Raw genomic sequence first — 16510 nt, 5'->3', positions numbered from 1 at the left:
AATTTGCGAGTGGCTCTACCACAACACCATTTGAAGGAAGGAATTATGAAGACCCCCATTTGTTGAATCCATGGAAAATCGAGCAACCTAGCACATGCAAGGATCCAACATGCTGAATAAAAAAGTGACTATCCAATTGCAAAAGCAGGTCGAATGAGGAAGACCTATTCTGTCAAAAAGATTAGGATTCAGCAAGTTCGTCTCTTGGATATGAGTTCTTTCCGATTGGAAAGAAAATATCATGGCCACTGTGCATTGCACTAGTTCACTGATTAAATGTTTACCCACTTACAAAGGCATGTCTGAAGAAACCTCGGCCTACATACCGGTAAGTGAGGGGAGATTTTGAGAAAGTTGAACATGGCAACATCGCACTATACCCCCCCCCCCCCCCCGCCCCAATACAATGATCTGTTATATATGTGAATCCAACTTTTTTGAAGATTTCTCGAAAACTCGGGAGGTGTCGTGGATATGGGACACGGGTATCCTCATGGAGGTAGGCCGCGGCCCTGTTGGGGAACGTTGCAGAAAACAAAAAATTTCCTACGGTTTCACCAAGATCCATCTATGAGTTCATCTAACAACGAGTGATCGGATGCATCTACATACCTTTGTAGATCGCAAGCGGAAGCGTTCAAAGAACGGGGATGAGGGAGTCGTACTCGACGTGATCCAAATCACCGGAGATCCTAGCGCCGAACGGACGGTACCTTCGCGTTCAACACACGTACGGTCAGCGTGACGTCTCCTTCTTCTTGATCCAGCAAGGGGGAAGGAGAGGTTGAGGAAGATGGCTCCAGCAGCAGCACGACGGCGTGGTGGTGATGGAGCTACAGTACTCCGGCAGGGCTTCGCCAAGCTCTATGGAGGAGGAGGATGTGTTGGAGAGGGAGAGGGAGGCACCAAAGGCAAAGGTGAGAGGTCCTCCATCCCCCCCACTATATATAGGGGGTCCTAGGGGGGGGCGCCGGCCCTAGGAGATGCAATCTCCTAGGGGGGCGGCGGCCAAGGGGTGGGGGGCTTGCCCCCCAAGCAAGGGGGCGCCCCCCCTTTAGGGTTTCCCCCACCCTAGGCGCATGGGCCCTAGGGGAAGTGGCGCCCCAGCCCACTTTGGGCTGGATCCCTTCCCACTTCAGCCCATGGGGCCCTCCGGGATAGGTGGCCCCACCCGGTGGACCCCCGGGACCCTTCCGGTGGTCCCGGTACAATACCAGTGACCCCGAAACTTGTCCCGACGGCCGAAATAGCACTTCCTATATATAATTCTTTACCTCCGGACCATTCCGGAACTCCTCGTGACGTCCGGGATCTCATCCGGGACTCCGAACAACATTCGGGTTACTGCATATACATATCCCTACAACCCTAGCGTCACCGAACCTTAAGTGTGTAGACCCTACGGGTTCGGGAGACATGTAGACATGATCGAGATCGCTCTCCGGTCAATAACCAACAGCGGGATCTGGATACCCATGTTGGCTCCCACATGCTCCTCGATGATTTCATCGGATGAACCACGATGTCAAGGATTCAAGCAACCCCGTATACAATCACCTTTGTCAATCGGTATGCTACTTGCCTGAGATTCGATCGTCAGTATCCCAATACCTTGTTCAATCTCGTTACCGGCAAGTCACTTTACTCGTACCGTAATGCATGATCTCGTGACCAGACACTTGGTCACTTTGAGCTCATAATGATGATGCATTACCGAGTGGGCCCAGTGATACCTCTCCGTCACACGGAGTGACAAATCCCAGTCTTGATCCGTGTCAACACAACAGACACTTTCGGAGATACCCGTAGTATACCTTTATAGTCACCCAATTACGTTGTGACGTTTGGTACACCCAAAGCACTCCTACGGTATCCAGGAGTTACACGATCTCATGGTCTAAGGAAAGGATACTTGACATTGGAAAAACTCTAGCAAACGAACTATACGATCTTATGCTATGTTTAGGATTGGGTCTTGTCCATCACATCATTCTCCTAATGATGTGATCTCGTTATCAATGACATCCAATGTCCATAGTCAGGAAACCATGACTATCTGTTGATCAATGAGCTAGTCAACTAGAGGCTTACTAGGGACATGTTGGTGTCTATTATTCACACATGTATTACGATTTCTGGATAACACAATTATAGCATGAATAAAGACAATTATCATGAACAAGGAAATATAATAATAATGCTTTTATTATTGCCTCTAGGGCATGTTTCCAACAGGCCCATCACAGGAGGTGGCCCAGCAGGCCGACTTAAACAGTTTGAATAAGACCTGGATTGCTATTCGTCTTGTAATAGAAAAGAGACTAGTCCTAATCTAACTAGGACTAGTCATGTAACCCGCCCCTCCAACATATATAAGGAGGGGCAGGGCTCCCCAAAAGGGGACAAGATTCACAAGTTCCACAACCTTGGACAAGTTAGGTTTAGACAATAGCTCTCGAGATAAGAGCACTTTTATAACCGTGGTCATCATCATCAATATCAATGAAGCAGGATGTAGTCTTTTACCTCCACCGTGAGGGGACGAACCTGGGTAAAACATCGCGTCTCTCGTCCTGCTCAACCCCTCTCAAACTACCACATAGATGCGTTGGCCTCACGACTAAGTCCTGACACTAAGGACATCTGCCGTGACAATTCCACGACAATTGGCGCCCACCGTGGGGCACGCACACGGGGGTGTTGAGTTCTTGGAGGGATCTATGAGGGATCGAGAAGCATGGTGGTGTTGAGTTTTTGAAGCGATCTATTAGGGATCGAGAAGTTTGCAATTCATGAGACGAAAAAGATTCAAAAAGTTAGGGTTGCATTAGGTGGGCCGTCATACGGTTGCCGAGTTGACTAGACCGAAGGCGGTGCGATCAAAAGTCAGATCAAATCTTTTGGAGCGCTTGCGTGTCGGAGAAACCAACGGGACTTTCGTCAAGCGTCACCACGATTCGGGAACATACAGGGTCACTTCAAATCCACATGCAAAAGAAAAGCAGAAAGAGAAGAAGAGACAGCCCACGGATAGTCAACGAGACGGAATCAGCTTTGGCCACGACTCAGAAGTGGTGATGGATGCGAGCTCCACCGCTGCAGCCTGGCCTCATGTGTTTTTCTCCGCTGCCGGTACCCGGCCCATCATCACGTGCGCCTCGGCCTCGCTCCCCCGCAGACGAGCCGCCGCTCTTTCCAACGGGCCGCTTCTGCCCCGTCTACCGCGGTGACCCGCCGCGGATAAATCTGCCTCGCCTCGGTCTCGGACGCGAACTCCTCCGCCACCGGTGCCGTCCGCGTCTGAGCTGCTCGCGGCCTTTTCCGCCGGTTCAACCCTGTTCTAAGCCGCCTCCAACGTGGCCATGGAGAGCCGCCGCTGCCTTTGCAAAATGCTGGCACCCACACATCAAGCTGCCGGCAACTAGACCAACGCCGGCCTCGATCCGCTCACACCGGTGTACCTCCGAGCCGCCTGTCTCCGCCTGCAAGCTGCGCCGGTGCGGCAACCCGCATCACCGCCCCGTCGAGGCGATTCGCCTCTGCTTCCGACCTGTATCCGCCTCGAGTCAGACTGCCTTTGCTGCCATGGCCTCGTCACGCTGCGGCCAACAGCGTTGGCTTCCTTTCTTCGTTGGTGTGAAGAACCATGCCCTGTCTGTTCTGGAAAAAAAGGTTGACTTTCCAAGCTGGGCAATCGAGATGGAAAAGTTTTGCAGATCTGCTGCTGAATTGCTATTTTTTTCCTCCATTGAAAAAAGAGAAGCGGCGATGCGGCAACGTCTGGGAAGGCCAGACTGCCAGGACAGATCGAAGCACAAAGCTACAGCAATAGCAGTACATGGATGTGGCAGCGCCGCGTACGGTATTGGTGCTAGTATCAAGTACTATAAGAAGGCTTCAATTAGTATAAAGTATGGATGTGACAGAGCCGCCGTTATGGCCGTTTCGTTCTGCTTCCCCGGGGCTTCCTCAAGCTGTTCCCCAGGAGAGGCTTGCTACATTCACCACGCGGCACCGTTGTGACCCGCTATCGCCGGGCCAGCCTCACATCACCAACTGCAGGCCGCCGCCGCCTCTGTGTCCTGCAAGCTGCCCCAGCATTTGAGCAAATTGAAAAAGGGAATCATACGGAGTCAGGCCTCGAAGAAAACCTCAAAAGGACTTGACCCTTAAACAAAGGATAAGTTGCGTTCAACATGATGAGTACTGGAGATCTGAAGTTGATATTATTGAGAAGGTCCATTACCTTGACTGAAGGTGCAATTAAGAGCAGAAAGCATGAGCCCGAGAAAACTCCACTGATGCTCACGGCTTATCGTGAATCGCCACGCCATCTAGGCCCGTCTCCGTCGAGTTGCCTTCGCCAGCCTGCCATTTCCACTGCCTCGTCGACCCCAACGGTCCGCTGGCTTATGCCACATCATAAAAACAAGCTAAGTCACTTTGATATTTAAATTTCATTTTTTTTCTAGTCAATTATATATATCCGGCACCTTTGAGTTAATCTCGGGGGCTATAATTTCTTCTCATAAAGTTGAGTCGTAAGGTTACCAAAGAGGACTATTTGCCATGATGCACAGTTCAAACATGGGTGCCCTACATATCAGCGAAATTATTTTATGTTCGTTCTTTACTAAGTCAGATGCAACTCGTAACCGACCAAGTAGTGGGTACGGTATTGTCAATCGACTCTGATGCCTATCATGGACTTTGTCGACCCTGAACATATCATATTTCATGAAAAAAGTCTACGCGAAAGCCTATTTAGTCGAGTCGAACGATTAACAACTTGAACACAAGTTGACAAAGTCATCAAAATTATTATTTAATTTTGTTTTATATATCACGAACGGTGTAATGCATTCATGTGTTTTATTTCAGGAACAAAGAGCTTGAAGACGACTCCTTGAGTCGCCTCAAGCCTCGAGGGCTATCAAGCCAGAAATTGTGAAAAAATGGACTTTGTTCGTTACCAAAACACAAGTTCACAGACCTCCGGGTTGTTAAAGGCCTACAAACCCAGCGCTCGGGGGCTACAGATGATATACATGCTATTGGGGTCTGAAAAAATTCAGAAAGACCCGGCTTGGAGACAGAATCCAGCCTGGGAGGACAACCCGACAACATCAACGTCGACGCTTCATGACCCGGCAATCTCTTCATCTGTTGGGGAACGTAGCATAAATTCAAAATTTTCCTACGTGTCACCAAGATCTATCTATGGAGAGACCAGCAACGAGGGAAAGGAGAGTGCATCTACATACCCTTGTAGATCGCTAAGCGGAAGCGTTCAAGTGAACGGGGTTGATGGATTCATACTCGTCGTGATTCAAATCACCGATGACCAAGTGCCGAACGCACGGCACCTCCGCGTTCAACACACGTACAGCCCGGTGACATCTCCCACGCCTTGATCCAGCAAGGAGAGAGGGAGAGGTTGAGGAAGACTCCATCCAACAGCAGCACAACGGCATGGTGGTGGTGGAGGAGCGTGGCAATCCTGCAGGGCTTCGCCAAGCACCACGGGAGAGGAGAAGGACTTGGGAGAGAGGGAGGGCTGCACCAAAGGCAAAGGTGTGTCTCAAGAGGCCCTCCTACCCTCACTATATATAGGGAGCCCAAGGGGGGGGTGCGCCAGCCCTAGGAGATCCAATCTCCTAGGGGGGCGGCGGCCAGGGGAGGTTTCCCTCCCCCCCAAGGCACCTAGGAGGTGCCTTCCGTCCTTGGGACTCTTCCTTAGGGTTCTCCTTTCACCCTAGGCGCATGGGCCATAAGGGAAGTGGCGCCCCAACCCACTTTGGGCTGGATCCCTTCCCACTTCAGCCCATGGGACCCTCCGGGATAGGTGGCCCCACCCGGTGGGCCCCCGGGACCCTTCCGGTGGTCCCGGTACAATACTGATGACCCCGAAACTTGTCCCGATGGCCGAAATAGGACTTCCTATATATAAATATTTGCCTCCGGACCATTCCGGAACTCCTCGTGACGTCCGGGATCTCATCCGGGACTCCGAACAACATTCGGTAACCACATACAAGCTTCCTTTATAACCCTAGCGTCATCGAACCTTAAGTGTGTAGACCCTACTGGTTCGGGAGACATGCAGACATGACCGAGACGTTCTCCGGTCAATAACCAACAGTGGGATCTGGATACCCATGTTGGCTCCCACATGTTCCACGATGATCTCATCGAATGAACCACGATGTCAAGGACTTAATCAATCCCGTATACAATTCCCTTTGTCTATCGGTATGTTACTTGCCCGAGATTCGATCGTCGGTATCCAATACCTAGTTCAATCTCGTTACCGGCAAGTCTCTTTACTCGTTCCGTGACACATCATCCCGTGATCAACTCCTTGGTCACATTGCGCATATGATGATGTCCTACCGAGTGGGCCCAGAGATACCTCCCCGCTTACACGGAGTGACAAATCCCAGTCTCGATTCGTGCCAACCCAACAGACACTTTCAGAGATACCTGTAATGTACCTTTATAGCCACCCAGTTACGTTGTGACGTTTGATACACCCAAAGCATTCCTACGGTATCCGGGAGTTGCACAATCTCATGGTCTAAGGAAATGATACTTGACATTAGAAAAGCTTTAGCATACGAACTACACGATCTAGTGCTATGCTTAGGATTGGGTCTTGTCCATCACATCATTCTCCTAATGATGTGATCCCGTTATCAACGACATCCAATGTCCATGGTTACGAAACCGTAACCATCTATTGATCAACGAGCTAGTCAACTAGAGGCTCACTAGGGACATGGTGTTGTCTATGTATCCACACATGTATCTGAGTTTCCTATCAATACAATTATAGCACGGATAATAAACGATTATCATGAACAAGGAAATATAATAATAATCAATTTATTATTGCCTCTAGGGCATATTTCCAACAGTCTCCCACTTGCACTAGAGTCAATAATCTAGTTCACATCGCCATGTGATTAACACTCACAGGTCACATCACCATGTGACTAACACCCAAAGAGTTTACTAGAGTCAATAATCTAGTTCACATCACTATGTGATTAGCACTCAATGAGTTCTGGGTTTGATCATGTTGCTTGTGAGAGAGGTTTTAGTCAACGGGTCTGAACCTTTCAGATCCGGGTGTGCTTTACAAATCTCTATGTCATCTCCTAGATGTAGCTACCACGTTCTATTTGGAGTTATTCCAAATAACTGTTCTACTTGGAGCTATTTCTAAACTGCTGCTCCATTATACGTATCCGGTATCTCTACTCAGAGCTATCCAGATAGGTGTTAAGCTTGCATCGACGTAACCCTTTACGACGAACTCTTTTTACCATCTCCATAACCGAGAAACTTCCTTAGTCCACTAGTTACTAAGGATAACTTTGACCACTGTCCTGTGATCCATTCATGGATCACTCTTGTACCCCTTGACTGACTCATGGCAAGGCACACTTCAGGTGCGGTACACAGCATAGCATACTGTAGAGCCTACGTCTTAAGCATAGGGGACGACCTTCGTCTTTTCTCTCTATTCTGCCATGGTCGAGCTTTAAGTCTTAACTTCATACCTTATAACTCAGGCAAGAACTCCTTCTTTGACTGATTCATCTTGAACACCTTCAAGATCATGTCAAGGAATGTGCTCATTTGAAAGTACCATTAAGCGTTTTGATCTATCCTTATAGATCTTGATGCTCAATGTTCAAGTAGCTTAATCCAGGTTTTACATTGAAAAACACCTTTCAAATAACCCTATATGCTTTCCAGAAATTCTACATCATTTCTAATCAACAATATGTCAACAACATATACTCATCAGAAATTTTATAGTGCTCCCACTCACTTCTTTGGAAATACAAGTTTCCATAAACTTTGTATAAACCCAAAATCTTTGATCATCTTATCAAAGCATACATTCCAACTCCGAGATGCTTACTCCAGTCCTTAGAAGGATTGCTGGAGCTTTGCATACTTATTAGCATCTTTTCAGGATTGACAAAACCTTCCGGTTGTATCACATACAACCTTTCCTCAAGAAAATCGTCGAGGAAACAATGTTTTTTTTGACATCCTATCTGCAAGATTTCATAAATAATGCAGTAATCGCTAATATAATTCCAACAGACTCTTAGCATCGCTACGAGTGAGAAAGTCTCATCGTAGTCAACTCCTTGAACTTGTCAGAAAACATCTTAATGACAAGTCAAGCTTTCTTAATGGTGACATTTACCATCATTGTCCGTCTTCCTTTTAAAATCCATCTGTACTCAACCGCCTTACGACCATCGAGCCATTCTGCCAAAGTCTACATGGATCCTCTCTCGGATTTTATGGCCTCGAGCCATTTATCGGAATCTAGGCCCACCATCGCTTTTCCATAGCTCGTAGGTTCATTGTTGTCTAGCAACATGACTTCTAAGACAGGATTATGTACCACTCTGAAGTAGTACGCATCCTTGTCATCCTACGAGGTTTGATAGTGACTTGATCTGAAGTTTCATGATCACCATCATAAGCTTCCACTTCAATTGGTGTAGGTGCCACAGGAACAACTTCCTGTGCCCTGCCATACACTAGTTGAAGAGACGGTTCAATAACCTCATCAAGTCTCCACCATCCTCCCACTCAATTCTTTCGAGAGAAATTTTTCCTCGAGAAAGGACCTGATTCTAGAAACAATCCCTTATTGCTTTCGAATCTGAGATAGGAGGTATACCCAACTGTTTTGGGTGTCCTATGAAGATGCATTTATCCGCTTTGGGTTCGAGCTTATCAGCCTGAAACTTTTTCACATAAGCGTCGCAGCCCCAAACTTTTAAGAAATGACAGCTCAGGTTTCTCTAAACCATAGTTCATATGGTGTCATATCATCGGAATTACGTGGTGCCCTATTTAAAGTGAATGTGGTTGTCTCTAATGCCTAACCCATAAACTATCGTGGTAATTCGATAAGAAACATCATGGTATGCATCATATCCAATAGGGTGCAGTTATGATGTTCGGACACACCATCACACTATGGTGTTCCAGGCTGTATTAGTTGTGAAACAATTTCCACAATGTCTTACTTCCGTGCCAAACTCGCAATTCAGATATTCATCTCTATGATCATATCATAGATCTTTTATCCTCTTGTCACGATGATCTTTCAACTTCACCCTGAACTTACTTGAACCTTTCAATAATTCAGACTCGTGATTCATCAAGTAAATATACTCAACATCTACTCAAATCATCTATGAAGTAAGAACATAACGATATCCACTACACGCCTCAGCCCTCATTGGACTGCACACATCAAAATGTATTACTTCCAACAAGTTGCTTTCTAGTTCCATTTTACTGAAACCGAGGCTTTCAGTCATCTTGCCCATGTGGTATGATTTGCATGTCTCAAGTGATTCAAGATCAAGTGAGTCCAAACGGTCCATTTGCATGGAGGTTCTTCATGCATATATGAAGGAAATATGCCCTAGAGGCAATAATAAAGTTATTATTTATTTCCTTATTTCATGATAAATGTTTATTATTCATGCTAGAATTGTATTAACTGGAAACATAATACATGTGTGAATACATAGACAAACAGAGTGTCACTAGTATGCCTCTACTTGACTAGCTCGTTAATCAAAGATGGTTATGTTTCCTAACCATGGACAAAGAGTTGTTATTTGATTAACGAGGTCACATCATTAGTTGAATGATCTGATTGACATGACCCATTCCATTAGCTTAGCACCCGATCGTTTAGTATGTTGCTATTGCTTTCTTCATGACTTATACATGTTCCTATGACTATGAGATTATGCAACTCCCGTTTGCCGGAGGAACACTTTGGGTGCTACCAAACGTCACAACGTAACTGGGTGATTATAAAGGAGCATTACAGGTGTCTCCAAAGGTACATGTTGGGTTGGCGTATTTCGAGATTAGGATTTGTCACTCCGATTGTCGGAGAGGTATCTCTGGGCCCTCTCGGTAATGCACATCACATAAGCCTTGCAAGCACTGCAACTAATGAGTTAGTTGTGAGATGATGTATTACGGAACGAGTAAAGAGACTTGCCAGTAACGAGATTGAACTAGGTATTGGATACCGACGATCGAATCTCGGGCAAGTAACATACCGATGACAAAGGGAACAACGTATGTTGTTATGCGGTCTGACCGATAAAGATCTTCGTAGAATATGTAGGAGCCAATATGGGCATCCAGGTCCCGCTATTGGTTATTGACCGGAGACGTGTCTCGGTCATGTCTACATTGTTCTCGAACCGTAGGGTCCGCACGCTTAAGGTTTCGATGACAGTTATTATGAGTTTATGAGTTTTGATGTACCGAAGGAGTTCGGAGTCTCGGATGAGATCAGGGACATGACGAGGAGTCTCGAAATGGTCGAGACATAAAGATCGATATATTGTACGACTATATTCGGACATCGGAAAGGTTCCGAGTGATTCGGGTATTTTTCGGAGTACCGGGTAGTTACGGGAGAAGTAATGGGCCTTGATGGGCTTTAGTGGGAAGAGGAAAAAGGCTGCTGCGCCCCCCCTCCCCTCTAGTCCGAATTGGACTAGGGAAAAGGGGGCCGGCCACCTTTCCTACTCCTCCACTTCCTTCTCCCTTCCTCCCCTCTTGATGGACTCCTACTAGGACTTGGAGTCCTAGTAGGACTCCCATCCTGGCCGCACCAATGGCCTTGGCCGGCCTCCTCCTCCTCCATCCTTTATATACTGAGGCAAGGGGCACCCCATAGACACAAGTTGATCCACGTGATCTGTTCCTTAGCCGTGTGCGGTGCCCCCTGCCACCATATTCCTCGATAATACTATAGCGGAGTTTAGGCGAAGCCCTGCTGCTGTAGTTCATCAAGATCGTCACCACGCCGTCGTGCTGACGGAACTCTACCCCGACACTTTGCTGGATCGGAGTCCGGGGATCGTCATCGAGTTGTACGTGTGCTAAGAACTCGGAGGTGCCGGAGTAACGGTGCTTGGATCGGTCGGATCGGGAAGAAGACGTACGACTACTTCCTCTACGTTGTGTCAACGCTTCCGTTGCGATCTACAAGGGTACGTAGATCATACTCTCCCCTCGTTGCTATGCATCACCATGATCTTGCGTGTGCGTAGAAATTTTTTTGAAATTACTACGTTCCCCAACAGTGGTATCAGAGCCTAGGTTATTTATGTTGATGTTATATGCACGAGTAGAACACAAGTGAGTTGTGGACGATACAAGTCATACTGCCTACCAGCATGTCATACTTTGGTTCGGCGGTATTGTTGGACGAGACGACCCGGACCAACCTTACGCGTACGCTTACGCGAGACCGGTTCCCTCGACGTGCTTTGCACATAGATGGCTTGCGGGCGACTGTCTCTCCAACTTTAGTTGAACCAAGTATGGCTACGCCCGGTCCTTGCGAAGGTTAAAACGGAGTCTATTTGACAAAGTATCGTTGTGGTTTGGATGCGTAGGTGAGATTGGTTCTTGCTTAAAGCCCGTAGCAACCACGTAAAACTTGCAACAACAAAGTAGAGGACGTCTAACTTGTTTTTGCAGGGCATGTTGTGATGTGATATGGACAAAGCATGATGCTGAATTTTATTGTATGAGATGATCATGTTTTGTAACCGAGTTATCGGCAACTGGCAAAATCCTTATGGTTGTCTCTCTATTGCATGAGATGCAAGCGTCCAATAATTGCTTTACTTTATCGCTATGCGATAGCAATAGTTGCAAGAGCAATTGTTGGCGAGACAACCACGTAACGACACATTGATATAGATCAAGATGATGGAGATCATGGTGTCATGCCGGTGACGATGGAGATCATGGCAATGCTTTGGAGATGGAGATCAAAGGCACAAGATGATCATGGCCATATCATGTCACATATTTTGATTGCATATGATGTCTATCTTTTATACATCTTATTTTGCTTAGTTTGATGGTAGCATTTTAAGATGATCTCTCACTAAATTATCAAGAAGTGTTCTCCCTGAGTATGCACCGTTGCGAAAGTTCTTCGTGCTGAGACACCACGTGATGATCGGGTGTGATAGGTTCTACGTTCAAATACAACGGGTGCAAAACAGTTGCACACGCGGAATACTCAGGTTATACTTGACGAGCCAAGCATATACAGATATGGCCTCAGAACACGGAGACAGAAAGGTCGAGCGTGAATCATATAGTAGATATGATCAACATAGTGATGTTCACCAATGAAACTGCTCCATCTCACGTGATGATCGGACATGGTTTAGTTGATTTGGATCACGTGATCACTTAGAGGATTAGAGGGATGTCTATCTAAGTGGGAGTTCTTAAGTAATATGATTAATTGAACTTTAATTTATCATGAACTTAGTCCTGGTAGTATTAGCATATCTATGTTGTAGATCAATAGCTCGCGTTGTTGCTTTCATATGCTTATTTTGATATGTTCCTAGAGAAAATTGTGTTGAAAGATGTTAGTAGCAATGATGCGGATTGGATCCGTGATCTGAGGTTTATCCTCATTGCTGCACAGAAGAATTATGTCCTTGATGCACCGCTAGGTGACAGACCTATTGCAGGAGCAGATGCAGACGTTATGAACGTTTGGCTAGCTCAATATGATGACTACTTGATAGTTTAAGTGCACCATGCTTAACGGCTTAGAATCGGGACTTCAAAGACGTTTTGAACGTCATGGACCATATGAGATGTTCCAGGAGTTGAAGTTAATATTTCAAGAAAATACCCGAGTTGAGAGATATGAAATCTCCAACAAGTTCTATAGCTAAAAGATGGAGGAGAATCGCTCAACTAGTGAGCATGTGCTCAGATTGTCTGGGTACTACAATCACTTGAATCAAGTGGGAGTTAATCTTCCAGATAAGATAGTGATTGACAGAATTCTCTAGTCACCATCACCAAGTTAGTAGAACTTCGTGATGAACTATAATATGCAAGGGATAACGGAAACAACTCCCAAGCTCTTCGTGATGCTGAAATCAACGAAGGTAGAAATCAAGAAAAACATCAAGTGTTGATGGTTAACAAGACCACTAGTTTCAAGAAAAGGGCAAAGGAAAGAAGGGGAACTTCAAGAAGAACGGCAAGCAAGTTGCTGCTCAAGTGAAGAAGCCCAAGTCTGATCCTAAGCCTGAGACTAAGTGCTTCTACTGCAAAGGGACTGGTCACTGGAAGCGGAACTACCCCAAGTGATTGGCGGATAAGAAGGATGGCAAAGTTAACATAAGTATATTTGATATATATGTTATTGATGTGTACTTTACTAGTGTTTATAGCAACCCCTCAGTATTTGATGCTAGTTCAGTTGCTAAGAGTAGTAACTCGAAACGGGAGTTGCAGAATAAACAGAGACTAGTTAAGGGTGAAGTGACGATGTGTGTTGGAAGTGGTTCCAAGATTGATATGATCATCGTCGCACACTCCCTATACTTTCGGGATTAGTGTTGAACCTGAATAAGTGTTATTTGGTGTTTGCGTTGAGCATGAATATGATTTGATCATGTTTATTGTAATACGGTTATTCATTTAAGTAAGAGAATAAATTGTTGTTCTGTTTACATGAATAAAACCTTATATGGTTACACACCCAATGAAAATAGTTCGTTGGATCTCGATCGTAGTGATACACATAATCATAATATTGAAACCAAAAGATGCAAAGTTAATAATGATAGTGCAACTTATTTGTAGCACTGCTGTTTAGTTCATATTGGTATAAAGCGCATGAAGAAACTCCATGCTGATGGGCTTTTGGAATCACTTGATTATGAATCAGTTGATGCTTGCGAACCATGCCTCATAGGCAAGATGACTAAGACTCTGTTCTTCGGAACAATGGAGCGAACAACAGATGTGTTGGAAATCATACATACTGATGTATGTGGTCCGATGAATATTGAAGCTCGCGACAGGTATCATTATTTTCTGATCTTCACAGATGATTTGAGCAGATATGAGTATATCTACTTGATGAAACACAAGTCTGAAACATTTGAAAAGTTCAAAGAATTTCAGAGTGAAGTGAAAAATCATCGTAACAAGAAAATAAAGTTTCTACGATCTGATCGTAGAGAAGAGTATTTGAGTTACGAGTTTGGCCTTCAGTTAAAAACAATGTGAAATAGTTTCACTACTCATGCCACCTGGAACACCACAATGTAATGGTGTGTCCGAACGTCATAACCGTACTTTATTAGATATGGTGCGATCTATGATGTCTCTTACCGATCTACCACTATCGTTTTGTGTTTATGCATTAGAGACAGCTGCATTCACGTTAAATAGGGCACCATCTAAATCCGTTGAGACGACACCGTGTGAACTATGGTTTGGCAAGAAACCTAAGCTGTCGTTTCTTAAATTTGGGGTTACGATGCTTATATGAAAAAGTTTCATCCTGATAAGCTCAAACTCAAATCGGAGAAGTGCGTCTTCATAGGATATCCAAAGGAAACTATTGGATACACCTTCTATCACAGATCCGAAGGCAAGACTTTTGTTGCTAAATTCGGAAACTTTCTGGAGAAGGAGTTTCTCTCGAAAGAAGTGAGTGGGAGGAAAGTAGAACTTGACGAGGTAACTGTACCTGCTCCCTTACTGGAAAGTAGTACATCACAGAAAACTGTTTCAGTGACACCTACACCAGTTAGTGAGGAAGCTAATGATAATGATCATGAAACTTCAGATCAAGATACTACTGAACCTCGTAGATCAACCAGAGTAAGATCCACACCAGAGTGGTACGGTAATCCTGTTCTGGAAGTCATGCTACTAGATCATGATGAACCTACGAACTATGAAGAAGCGATGGTGAGCCCAGATTCCGCAAAGTGGCTTGAAGCCATGAAATCTGAGATGGGATCCATGTATGAGAACAAAGTATGGACTTTGGTTGACTTGCCCGATGATCGGCAAGCAATTGAGAATAAATGGATCTTCAAGAGGAAGACGGACGCTGATAGTAGTGTTACTATCTACAAAGCTAGAATTGTCGCAAAAGGTTTTCGACAAGTTCAAGGTGTTGACTACGATGAGAGTTTCTCACTGGTATCTATGCTTAAGTCTGTCCGAATCATGTTAGCAATTGCCGCGTTTTATGAAATCTGGCAAATGGATAAACAAAACTGCATTCCTTAATGGATTTACTAAAAGAGAGTTGTATACGATGCAACCAGAAGGTTTTGTCAATCCGAAAGTTGCTAACAAAATGTGCAAACTCCAGCGATCCATCTGTGGACTGGTGCAAGCATCTCGGAGTTGGAATATACGCTTTGATGAGTTGATCAAAGCATATAGTTTTATACAGACTTGCGGTGAAGCCTGTATTTACGAGAAAGTGAGTGGGAGCACTACAGCATTTCTGATCAGTATATGTGAATGACATATTGTTGATCGGAAACAATGTAGAATGATTCTGTAAAGCATAAAAGGAGTGTTTGAAAGGAGTTTTTCAAAGAAAGACTTCGGTGAAGCTGCTTACATATTGAGCTTCAAGATCTATAGAGATAGATCAAGACGCTTGATAGGTTTTTTCAATGAGTACATACCTTGACAAGATTTTGAAGTAGTTCAAAATGGAACAGTCAAAGAAAGAGTTCTTGCCTGTGTTACAAGGTGTGAAGTTGAGTAAGACTCAAAGCCCGACCACGGCAGAAAATAGAAAGAGAATGAAAGTCATTCCCTATGCCTCATAGGTTCTATAAAGTATGCCATGCTGTATACCAGCTCTATTGTATGCCCTACCACTGAGTTTGGCAAGGGAGTACAATAGTGATCTAGGAGTAGATCACTGGACAGCGGTCAAAATTATCCTTAGTGGAATAAGGATATGTTTCTTGATTATGGAAGTGAAAAAGGTTCGTCGTAAAGGGTTACGTCGATGCAAGTTTTGACACAGATCTGGATGACTCTAAGTCTCGATCTAGATACATATTGAAAGTGGGAGCAATTAGCTAGAGTAGCTCCGTGCAGAGCATTGTTGACATAAATATTTGCAAAATACTTACGGATCTGAATGTGACACACCCGTTGACTAAGATTCTCTCACAAGCAAAACATGATCACACCTTAGTACTCCTTGGGTGTTAATCACATAGCGATGTGAACTAGATTACTGAATCTAGTAAACCCTTTGGGTGTTGACCACATATCGATGTGAACTATGGGTGTTAATCACATGGTGATGTGAACTATTGCTGTTAAATCACATGGCGATGTGAACTAGATTATTGACTCTAGTGCAAGTGGGAGATTGAAGGAAATATGCCCTAGAGGCAATAATAAAGTTATTATTTATTCCCTTATTTCATGATAAATGTTTATTATTCATGCTAGAATTGTATTAACTGGAAACATAATACATGTGTGAATACATAGACAAACAGAGTGTCACTAGTATGCCTCTACTTGACTAGCTCGTTAATCAAAGATGGTTATGTTTCCTAACCATGGACAAAGAGTTGTTATTTGATTAACGAGGTCACATCAT

The sequence above is a fragment of the Triticum urartu genome, chromosome 2A, assembly GCF_056163025.1.
Source record: "Triticum urartu cultivar PI428250 chromosome 2A, HENAU_Tu73, whole genome shotgun sequence".
NCBI classification, from domain to species: domain Eukaryota; kingdom Viridiplantae; phylum Streptophyta; class Magnoliopsida; order Poales; family Poaceae; genus Triticum; species Triticum urartu.
This window is presented reverse-complemented; position numbering follows the sequence as displayed.